We start from the raw sequence: 12,891 nt of genomic DNA, 5'->3' as shown, positions 1-12,891 counted from the left end.
ATATTTTACTGACAAGCTATCAGTATGTTGCTCAGCAACATACACTGGTAGTTGGCTTGGTTTTGGAACTATTTTGTTAGCAGAGCAAAAACAGACAAAATTACAGGCCATGTTGTGTCCGAAATGTGAGTTAATCGATATTAATTTCTTGTTTATAACACTTTTGTACAAAGGAATTAAAATACTCACAATCAGCACGATTATTATTTTTTATTTTTGCAAAATTCTGGCAAACATTTGCATCGAATCAAAAACTCATTTGCATGTTAAAATAATGAGCTGTAAATTTGCGTCAAGTTTAGATTTTATGTAAGGGTGGTTGTTCCTGCTTGGCTTGGTTTTGGAACAATTTTGTTGACAGAGCAAAAATAGACAAAATAATTACCCATTTGTGTCCAAAATGTGAGTTGCTTGATATTAACTCTTTGTTTATAGTACTGTTGTACAAAAGAAATATCACACTCACAATCGTGCTGATTATTTGCAACCTCATGCTGATGGCCGAACCACTGCCATGCTAATATTTGGAAAAACAACAGGTGATCTAGGGTGCTAAATCTCTTGCGGGCGCGGACAGGATCCGTGAGTTTACCTCGATTCTCCTTCGCATCTTGGAACACATATTCCCGTACGTACTGGAATAACTTAAAGATTTCGAGGTGGATCCTAGTTGCCCTGTTTGTGTTTGCTTGTGATGGATTTTGTGGTGCAGATAGTGAGTTTTCTATCCTGGAAGAGGCTCAAGTTTTGGCTGTGCAAATGAAGAAGCTGTCTACTCAGGAGCTCGGCGTTCTCACAATGCACCAAATCTCTTGAATTTAGATTTTTAGTCACTCCATATTAACAAAGCTTTGTCTAACCTTATTCACCTTTAATAATCCAATGCAGTGTTCTATGTATTTAAACACAGTATTTATGCTGATGTTGAATTAAATCCACTGGGATGCAGCATCGGTGCCTTTTCCAGACAGGAGTTGGGTGGAGGATGAAGGGAGGAAAGGGGGAGAGTAGGAGTGAGGGTGGGGGTGCAGCACACACTACTTGATCAACAGCCAGAGGAGATGAAAGGAGCATCACCACAGCCCGCAGCTTCTCCTCCTGCTGCTGCCGATGCCTGCAGAGCACAGAACTGGAAGAGATGAGCTACATGCTTTGCATTTGAACTGCATTTTGGAATAATGTAGAAGCTATAGCAATTGCTTATGTTGGAAATAAGCGATATACATGCATGTTTTACATGTGCTGTATTCTTCTCAGTTATGTCTGGTTTGGATTTATGTGCTAGTTTATCATCTTGCCAGGTCCATGTGTGCACCAGCCCAAGCTGTAATTTAATATGTGGTCAGGGTTAGGCCAAAGAACGTGCTCAAGCACTGTATTTTCTTAGCCTCATTAAACAGTGGGAGAGATTCCAGTCTCATTAGCAGTAACAAAAAGCTGTGGTGTAATGGTCAGTATTTTTAAGCTCAAAATATAGGGGTCATTATCTGCTTTGTACTGTCAAATTACTTTAGAGTCAGTCTCATGAACATTTATCTTTCTTCCTTTCTTTCTTTCTTTCTTTCTTTCTTTCTTTCTTTCTTTCTTTCTTTCTTTCTTTCTTTATCATGCACACTCAAAATAATGATTGAGATGTTATTTAAAGGTGCACTCAGTAATTTTTGTCCTCCTGAAAAACTCCTAAAGACACTGAATTGATGAATTGTAATTTTGCAATATATGTAGGAAATCATGACCACTCAAAATGAAGACTAGTCATATCAGTAACCTTACAAAAGCTGTTTTATTCTACATGGAGAGGGTCCACACATGGGGGCTGCCATTTCAGAATCACATGACCAGCCGAATACTAGTTGCTTAATCTCAGTAACCATCCTGTTATTTGACACTTTCACTCAGTGATGAAAGTAATCATGGCTGACTACATTTCTACAATGGCATTTGAAATAGAAAACTATTGATTTTAAATGATGCCACATCTAAGCCGCTAGGTGTCAGTGGAAGTCCAAGATGACACAAAGACAAAAGTTACTGAGTGCACTTTTAAAGAAACAGTTCACCAAAATATGACAATTCTGCCATCATTTACTCAATTACTCATTTAAAACGCATACAACTATCTTTCTTCTATGGATCACAAAAAAAGTTATTTATAGCAGAATGTCCAAGCTGCTCTTTTTCATTCAATGACAGTGAATAGTGACCAAGTCTGTCAAGATTTTTAGGCACAGTGAATAAACCTTTAAATTTCAGTCCATTACTCACAGAAAGCCTTATAAGCTTATAAAGTGCATCATTTATATAATGCAAAGTTCTTTTATGATTCTTTTTGTGATATTTTTAAGGTGCATTTTTGGTCTTTGTGGAGATCGACAGCCCTTGATCCACATCATGTTCATTGTTTGGACAAAAGCAGCTCGGATTTTGTTCAACAGAAAAAAGAATATGGGGTTGGAACAAAATGATGGTGAATGAATTATGACATTGAGAATTCTCATTTTGGGGTGAACTATCCCTTTAAATCCTTAAATATCCTTAAAATCTACATGTTTCATGTCTGCTGCATGTCATTCACCTGTAAAAAACACATAATAACACAACATTCATAGCAATTACTAGTGGCTCAGACTTTGACCTTATTTAATTTACATTTCTAATTAGTCTGCCATTCCACAAAGCCACATGGTTTGAAGTGATAAAGGCAACATGTGAGATTTCAAAAGACTACTGTTGCTTGTTTAATACATAATCACTCTTTCAAGATTAGAGGACATGAAAGGAACCTGCCAGAAACATGATTTTTTCATTAACATGCATTTTTAGGAAATAAGTATAGAGTAATTTAACAATATGAGATATATCATAAATGTACTTCCTTAAAGAAATAGTTCAACCAAAATCCATAGGCGAAAAACATATGCATTTTATTTGGCAAAGTTGCCTATGCATTCTAGGGTTAAAATAATGGATTGAGAAGATTTTTAGTGGTGGGGGGGGGGGTCTATTTCTCAAACAAAGCTATTGCCTGACTTCACAAGACTCAGAAGATGGCACACAAGTCATATGGAACTCTTTTATGCTGGTCCTTTTGAGACTTTTTTAAAGTTTGAAAGCTTTAGTCAACATTTATTGTAATTGCATGGAAAAGAATGACTGTAACATTTATTTTAGGTGCATAAACGACAACAGTATTTACATTTTTTGAGTTAACAATTCCTTTAAACGAAACAGAAATTTGCATGCTTTGGTGAAACTGTCTCAATCGATTATATTGGTCTATTGATCTGGGGCCCATGCTTTGTACAAGTTCCTGCCATATTTTTCTGATCTAATTTTTGAAGCATGGAACAATCAAGCATTAAATGCAGTAGGGTCATAATTTGTGGCTTTGATAGATTGCTCCAGCGTTTGATTGAAGTAAGACCCGAGGGTGAACTGTAAGGGACTGATGATGATAATAAAAATTCTGTAGGCTCTAGGACAGACAGTAAGTCCTCTGCTTCCTAGTCTTGGAGGAGCCACAGACCTCACCTCAAAGAGTGAACTCTGGGAGTAGCCGGTATCAGTTTTTAATTTGAGCCAGCTGCAAAACAAGGCCTAAATAATGAGCAGATGGATGTGATTCCAGCAGACATAATTTAAACACTCTCATAGTCAGAGCTCTAGCTGAGCAGCCAAGGAGAGGAACTAAGCCTTTCCAGAGAGTTTTGCACCCAAAAACTCAATGGTATTATACCATATATGTAATGTTTTAAATTCCTTTTAATGTCCGTTTTTTAAAGGGGATATTTGGGGGAGTTTAAACCTACCTGTGTTACCATGACAACCCTTTTCCTGGCTTTCCACAGATGAGTGAAACTGAATCTAGTTTTCCACTCCCCCTCCCCCCAAACTATTTCAACATCTGAGCAGTATAGCGCGCTTTGAGGACTAAGCCGATTCCCAGCTGAAGCCATGTTCTTTTTCTGGCTGTGCAGATGACTGAAACGTTAGTAAGCAACATGTTTTGACGCAAAACGACATTTCTATTCGAAATTTGGTTTAGCAAGATTTTAACAAGGCAATACTATGAAAGATGTTGGTTGATTATCAATCCAAAACAATGATCCTGAAAGATGGTAGTGTGGTTTTGTATTTTGAAACTGTCCGAAATGTGAACACTGATGAAGTTATGACTAACCAAAGTAGGTGAATCTGATAATGAAATGTTAAAGCCCTTAACTAAACACACAATGCATAGGTAACCAATAACAATAGTTTAATATGTTTCTGAAATGGCTCATGTAATGCTGAAAAGGAATGTTGAAAGGGTAGACTGGCTATGACAATAGATAGGATATACTGAATAGAAAAACTGGAGCGTTGACAATAGGCTATTGAGAGGATATAACCATGCTTAAAGAGACAGTTCATCCAAAAATGAAAATTCTCTTATCATTTGCTCCCTCTTATGACATCCCAGAGGGGTATGACTTTCTTTCTGCAGCTGAACACAAATAAAGATTTTTAGAAGAATAATTCAGCTCTGTAGGTCCATACAATGCAAGTAAACATTTTGAAGCTCCAAAAATCACATAAAGTAGGTCTACATAAAAGTAGTCCATATGATTCCAGTGGTAAAATCAATGTCTTCAGAAGCTTTTTAATAGGTTTGGATGAGAAGCAGATAAATATTTTAGTGAATTGTTACTATAAATTCTTCTATCTGCTCAGTCAATCTTTTTTAACTTTCACTTTCACATTCTTCTTCTTGTGTTTTTGTTGATTCGCATTCTTCTTGCATATTGCCCCCTACTGGGCAGGTAGAAGAATTTCTTGCAAAAATAGACTTAAATATTGATCTATTTCTCACCCACACCTATGATATTGCTTCTGAAGCTATGGATTTAACCACTGGAGTCTTATGGATTATGTTTAAGCTGCATTTTTGTAGCTTCAAAATCTTGGCACCTATTCACTTACATTATATTGAACAACAGAGATGAAATATTCTTAAAATCTTAATTTGTGTTCTTCAGAAGAAAGAAAGACATACACTTCTGGGAAGGCATGAGAGTGAGTAAACGATAAGGGAATTTTCAATTTTGGGAGAACTATTCCTTAAAACCTAAGTTTAGAACTCTATTGGCATTATTTTGTCTTGTTTTCCACTAAACATATCTAAACATCCTAAATGCCTGATAAATTTGCCTGTGAAGTGAATTTATTATAAGTGTGGGGAAGAAATACATCAATATTTAACACATTCTTCATGCCTATCGCCACATTCTGTGCAATGAAGAGCATTTAAAATAAAAAGAAATTACTTAAATATAGATCTGTTTTTCAACCACACCTATCATATCACTTCTGAATATATGAATTTAACCACTGAAGTCATATGGATTCCTTTTACTTCCTTAACATGTTTTTTACCTGCTCACTTGCATTGTGAGGACCTTCAAAGGTGAGATATTCTTCTAAAAATCTTTGTTTGTGTTCAGTATAAGAAAGAAATTCATACACATCTGGGATGGCATGTATGAGTAAATAATGAGAGAATGTTCATTTTTTAAAGGATACTCAGGTTCAATACAAGTTAAGCTCAATCAACAGCATTTGTGGCTTAATACTGATTGTTTATGTTCAACAAAAAAATATTTTGACACATCTTTTTCTTCAAAAAAAGCAAAAATGTAGGTTATAGTGAGGCAATTACAATGGAAGTGAATGGGGCAACTTTTGGAGGGTTGTAAAGTGGCAGTGGTGGATCAGTGGTTGAGGCTCAGGGTTACTGACCAGAAGGTTGGGGGTTCAAGCCCCAGCACCACCAAGATGCCACTGTTGGGCCCTTGAGCAAGGCACTTAACTCCAGTTTGCTCTGGGGCATTGTCCCTGTAATAAGTGCACTGTAAGTCGCTTTGGATAAAAGAGTCTGCCAAATGCATAAATGTAAATGTAAAGCAGAAATAAGCTTATAATTGTATAAAAGTTCTTATAAGTGCTTAATTAACTACATCAATTCTTCTGTTCAAACTTGTGTATTATTTAAGCTGTAACGTTGTTTAAATCATTGTTTTACAGGGTTTACACTGTTTTTAAGGGTTTACACTGTAACATTGTCATGTTAACGGGTTTGTAAAATTGGATATAACTTTATACAGAAAAGGTTAGTAAACGATTATATCACACTAAAATCATGTTAACATGCATGTTGTTTACAGCTTGTGACTATACTTTTGAAACAGTGAGTGTTTTAATGTTTACTATTCACTTCCATTGTAAGTGCCTGACCGCACTTTTTGTTTTTCTTTTGTTTTTAAGAAAAGGAGAGACAAGTCAAAATAATGTTTTTGTGGTAATCAACATGCTGTCGATTGAGCTTAACTTGCATAGGAAACTACTTTTAGAAGTGTGATTTTTAATGTTTATACTATGTATGTATACATATACATATACTATGTAGTTCTTGATATGATACTGAGGTATATAATATTACTGTTTAATATATTTATTAAGCTCAAAAGAGCTTTATCAGCTTTAATGGTAGTGCTCTTCTGTTAAATTAGTGCTCTGAACAGTCAGGCATACCTTAATGTGTTTTTAACATGTAAAGATTCTCCAGTTACTACGGCTACAAATGTACTAGTTCTCTCTAAAAAAATAACTGTTACTGTCAGAAACACAGAAGACACTATACAACACGCCATTCTCCACAGGTGTCCTGTTTTGTGACATCTTTAAGGTGGAAACTTATTTCCATGACAATAATTGAAAGCTAAATAAAACAGCTTGATATACAATGCTTTCCTCATGATTCTGGCTTTTGCACTGGGTAGGCTGCTATAGAAACGTCTGTTGGACATTAAGCCTATTGTGTCAAAGTATTTGATATGTGAGAGGAGATGATTGTTAGTTTGGGAAGTTTCCATAGGTACATGATGTTTGAATTTGATTCTTAGTTTGTTCCCTAACCTCATGATTGAGTCAGTGTATCTGGCACTGAATTGTTTCATAACAAAAATTCTACTTGTTGTTAATTTTCCTTGATAATGTAATTGTGATTAGTTCCGATTAATAGAATTGAGTTTAAAATTCTTATGTTGTGTGGGACAACTGCATACAGTATTCTTTATTTAGCTTGCAGATCCAAAAGAACCTTGTTTCTATGTGTATCTGAATGACTTATTACTATTATTAAAATTTAACATTAAATCAAGATGGTGCCTAAACATTCAACTTCACATTGGCCCTTTTAGCAGCATGGAAAAACTGGTATTTTTTATTTATTATTATTAGAAAAAGAACAAAAGAGTTTTGACAAAACAGGACTTTACTTTAATGGGAATGGAATTAGTTAATTGTTACATATATAATTGTTATCTATATGATTATTTATTTTGTTAATTCAACCCTTAACAGAATAAATAATCTAGATTTTGTGTAATTGCCTACACAAAATCAGAATGATAGATTCAGAAGAAACATTCATCTATGATTGAAAGCCTGAGGGAAGGGGCTTAAGAATTAGCATTTTGGTCTGAGTGGAAACATACGTGGAAATATAGGCAAAACAGAAAGAGAGGTAGTGCAGGAGAGAGAGAGAGAGAGAGAGAGAGAGAGAGAGAGAGAGAGAGAGAGAGAGAGAGAGAATGTACATGGTAAAAAACAGGAATGCAATAAAAATTAATTAGAGAAAAGGGATAGAGTGAGTGCATTCCAGATTACTCATGTACACCAAAGTACATGGAAGATATTAAAAGGCTGTTTTCCCCCCTAGGAGACTGAGAGTTAATTTTTTCAACAATCACCATCGCTGATATCATTAACAAAATAAATGGGCTTGCAGTAAGATCCAAGTAAAAAGCACCCTTGTTAGCTTTGATTGTTCTTAGCATCTTAGCCTGTTTCTACCATATGAATCAGCTCCTGTTATTATACCTTCTTGCTCCATTGTGCTGCCAAATAGCAGAAACTCAAGCTGTATTGTGGTCCTGGAGCTTCGGAAAGCATAAATGTCCAAGGACAAATTCTCATGTAATATCTGTTTCTGTTGTAGGTAAGAGAAAACCACAGATCCACCTCAGTCTGTTCCAGGGGAATTTTGACATTACATTACCACATTATATTACATACTCATTTGTTAATATGCAGGTCAGGTGTCTTCAGATTCCTTGCAACATACAGAGTTGAATGATACCCAATGTTCCAAGATCAGCCATATTGCCTTTCGGACATTATTACATTTTGTCATAAAATTCTGTATTTGTATCTGTATATCCATCTCTGTTGCAGATTTAACCCGCTGCTTCCGACGGGTGAACATCCGTAAAGCCGCGGGTCCAGACGGCATTCTGGGCCGCGTCATCAGAGCATGCATGAACCAATTGGCTGGTGTTTTTATGGGCATTTTCAACCTGTCCCTCTCCCTGTCTGTAGTCCCCACATGCTTCAAAATGTCCACCATTGTGCCTGTACAAAAGCAATCAAAAATAACTTATTTAAATGACTGGCGTCCTGTTACTCTGACCCCCTCATCAGCAAATTCTTTGAGAGGCTAATCAGAGATCACATCTGCTCTGTGCTGCCCACCTCTCTGGACCCATTGCAGTTTGCCTACCGCAACAACTGCTCCACTGATGATGCCATTGCATCTATAATACACACTGCTCTCTCCCACCTGGAAAAAAGGAACACATATGTGAGAATGCTGTTTGTAGACTACAGCTCAGCATTCAACACCATAGTGCCCTCCAAGCTTGATGTGAAACTCCTGGCTCTGGGTTTAAACAGCTCGCTGTGCAGCTGGATCCAGGACTTCCTGTCAGGCAGACGTCAGGTGGTTAGAATGGGCAGCAACATCTCCTCATCACTGACCTTCAACACTGGAGGCCCGCAGGGCTGTTGTCTCAGCCCACTCCTGTATTCCCTATACACACATGACTGTGTGGCAACACATAGCTCCAATGCCATCATTAAGTTTTCTGATGATACGATGGTGGTAGGTCTGATCACTGACAATGATGAAACAGCCTACAGAGAGGAGATGCACATTCTGATACGCTGGTGTCAGGAGCACAACCTCTCCCTCAATGTCAGTAAAACCAAGGAGTTTGTAGTGGACTTCAGGAAGAAAGACAGAGAACACAGCCCCATCACCATTAATGGAGCACTGGTGGAGAGAGTCAGCAGCTTCAAGTTCCTCAGTGTCCACATTACTGAGGAACTCACATGGTCCGTCCACACTGAGGAAGAAGGCTCACCAGTGCCTCTTCTTCCTGAGACGGCTGAGGAAGATCAGAATGACCCACCACATCCTCACACGGTTCTACACCAGTACTGTAGAGAGCATCCTGACTGGCTGCATCACCACCTGGTATGGCAATAGCACCGCCCACAACCACAAAGCCCTGCAAAGGGTGGTGCGAAGCCAGACACATCATCAGAGGTGAGCTTCCCTCCCTCCAGGACATATATAACAGGCGGTGTGTGAAAAAAGCTTGGAGGATCATCAGAGACTCCAGCCACCCGAGTCATGGGTTGCTCTCACTGCTACCATCAGGCAGGCGGTATCGCAGCATCAGGACCCGCACCAGCCGACTACATGACAGTTTCTTCCCCCAAGCAATCAGACTTCTGAACACTTGATCTCTCACGATCAATAATCAGCACTGCACTTTATTAATCTTATTATCTCACACTGGTCTGTCATAATTATATTCTCCACAATTCAACTAATGTATATATATTTTTTATATACTCTTTTTTTTTATTTTTTATTTTTATCGTATGTGTATTCTATATTGTGTGTATTGTTTACTGTACATTGTATATTATTATTGTGTTGTGTATGTTGTTTATTGTAAATTGGTACAGTAAATGTCTCATCACTGTCATGACTGCTATGTTGCTCGAACTGCACACAAGACTTTCACCTACTGTTGCACTTGTGTTTATGGAAGTGTGACAATAAAGTGATTTGATTTGATTAAAATTCTGTATTTGTACCAATGCTTTGCAGTATTGAAACAACACTTACTGTGTGGTTAGTGTGGTTCTGACCAAAAACAATTGTCCATTAATTTAACACTAGAATGCACATGCAACTTGACACCCCTAAGGGTTCCCCTTGATAATTTCGCCGCCTGGTTTACAACTCGACTGCCCCACTGGGAAAAATCCCAGTGCTCCCGATGGCCAGTCCATCCCTGCATATAAGTATGGACTAGAATGGACTAGAATTGTTTATTTATTTTCCTAAAATGTTTTTTTTCTAAACTTATGTATGTATTATGTATTTTTTATATACTTAATATACTTAAGTATTATTCTATGTTGCTATATTTGTTGTTCTGAGAGGTGATGCGTACTGAAGATACACACTATACACACTAAACACACTATATGGTCCTGGTACTATTACCATTGTGCCCTTGCTGTGAACTAAGCATCTAACCTCAGGTTGCTCCACGAGGACTTCCCTGTAATAAGTTTAATGCCATACACATTGTATAAAAGCATCAGCTGACTGAAATCTTGCTATACCTGCTTACTACACATAAATGTGAAGGTAAACATGCATTTAACATATTTCATTATACATAAAAACGAATCAATGTATTACAAGTATAATACCAGTGTTAAATGCATGAACACCATAGTAAACTTAAATAGGTCATATAGGACCCACATGCATTCTAGGAGAAGTTATGCAGATTATCTTATAATTTAAAAAAGGCAGAGGCAATTTGCACTAAGTGTGAAGTCCAAATAGTGTTGGATGCTACACTCCGGTGCAAATAGTGGCATATACAATTTACACCCCTAATTAAATACTAAAGAACAGCATAGAGGCATCACTGCAGTGTGTTTGTGTTTAGGAGAGAGTCCCACAAACAACCGACACCAGTCCTTACCCCTAAACCTAACCCTAACCTTCACTTACAAAAAATTAAACATTTGACTACAGTAACCATAGTATCACCATGGTATTTTGGAGTAAATATATAGTAATCACAAAATTAAACATGGTTACTATAATTAACATCACGGTACTGTAGTAACACCATTTAATTGCATTAAAACTATGGCTTCCACAAAAAAACCTTATTACTACAATATTTCTAGAGTAAAACCATGGTTAATTTGACCTGGATCAAGCCTTTCTCTCAACTTCACAGGGACCAAAGCACTGCGAGGCAATAACCTTTACATTAATTGTATTTATTATTATATAAGTAATATTAAAGGAAATATTTGGAGTGGAGACAGGAAACAGGACAGGGAAAGTTGGACAAAAGGGGGAATCGAACCCAGGTCTTCCGGATGAAAAGAGCATATCTTTGTCATTTTAACACACTACATCACTGCAACAACACATGGTGGTGTGGTTTATTTCATTTCTGTGTTTCCAACAGACTACAGTACAATATTGGAGTGCAAATAGGCGTGCTGTGTGGCAGGTGCTATTTACACCTAGTGCAATTGGTCACTCCATTTAAGAAAAATATTAAACTAGATGTTAAAAAAGTCAGTTCATAATGTCAAAGACACCTTAATTGAGAATTACCAAAATTAAAAGACCATTTAATGTAAATATTATAGACAAATGATGTGTCATGATGTGATGCTCATCAGAGTGGTTCTATTTAAGGCCTCCATTTTATTCATCACTTTATTCTTTGCATTGCATGGATGCAGGCTGCACTTAACACCCTCCTCCATCCCCAGCTTCACATCTTGCATTTCTGCTTTGCCTTTTAGTTTTTCTCTACTTCTGTGTCTGTTGTTCTGACTTCATTTGATTGCCAGTTGAAATTTATGTCTTCAATGTGTTATTGCACCTTGATCTAAATGATGAACTTGATATACAGTATTTGAAGTTCTATTAAGTATTCATTCAATCTATTATGTAATGAAGGATTGTACCATTTTGCACTGTTAGAATGTAAAAAATAAATAAGTAAAAAGTACAATGTTGCAAAATTTCTGCTGGATTCTGTTCTGTTACCCATGGGTTTTTATTTTATTTGCTGCTCTCCCTACATGCATGGATGTGCATGGAGTTTGCCCAGAGCAGAACCATACCCCAACACCAACAGATGCTTAAATTATGTACAGTCAACAATGTATTTATTTAGTACTCACGTTTGTATTAAAGTGGTCCTGACTGAAATGCATTTTAGGGCTAAATAAATAGTTAAGGCAAAAATGAAAATTCGGTTGCAATTCACTTACTTCCACTAATCCATGTGTCTTTTTTTTCTTGTGCAGACCAAACTAGGTGAAATGGTATTTATTTTTTCTTACATTTTTTATACTTTAGTGTGTCTTTCAATTCAAGAAATATCTCGTAACACTTTACATTCCATTTACATTATTTTCCATAGACACTATCATTTAGCATATGTTCTGCTTCCTATTGGTTAATTTCACCCACCCCCATATATTGTTTAGCACTATGTAAAAGATAAATAAATGTTAAATAACTGTATATATATATATATATATATATATATATATATATATATATATATATATATATATATATATATATATTTAAACATATACACATTATATGTATCGCTTCTAAAAATATAGATTTGACCACCGGAGTCATATGGATTATTTTTATGCTGCCTTTATGTGCTCTTTGAAGCTTCAAAATGTTGGTCACCATTCACTTGCATTGTAAGGACCTACAGAGCTGAAATATTCTTCTGAAATTCTTTATTTGTGCTCAGTGGAAGAAAGAAAGTCATACACATCTGGAATGGCACGAGGGTGACTAAATGATAAGATAATTAAAGTTTTTGTGTGAACTATCCCTTTAAGGCTATATGCAGGTAGTACTGCAATATTTCATCCTCAGTGCATTTAAAGGCATAAAACACAGGTGGACATCTGAGTGCT

This window comes from Xyrauchen texanus, chromosome 7 (assembly GCF_025860055.1).
Source record: "Xyrauchen texanus isolate HMW12.3.18 chromosome 7, RBS_HiC_50CHRs, whole genome shotgun sequence".
NCBI lineage: Eukaryota > Metazoa > Chordata > Actinopteri > Cypriniformes > Catostomidae > Xyrauchen > Xyrauchen texanus.
The sequence above is the reverse complement of the archived record's forward strand: the minus strand, read 5'-3'. Positions refer to the sequence as shown.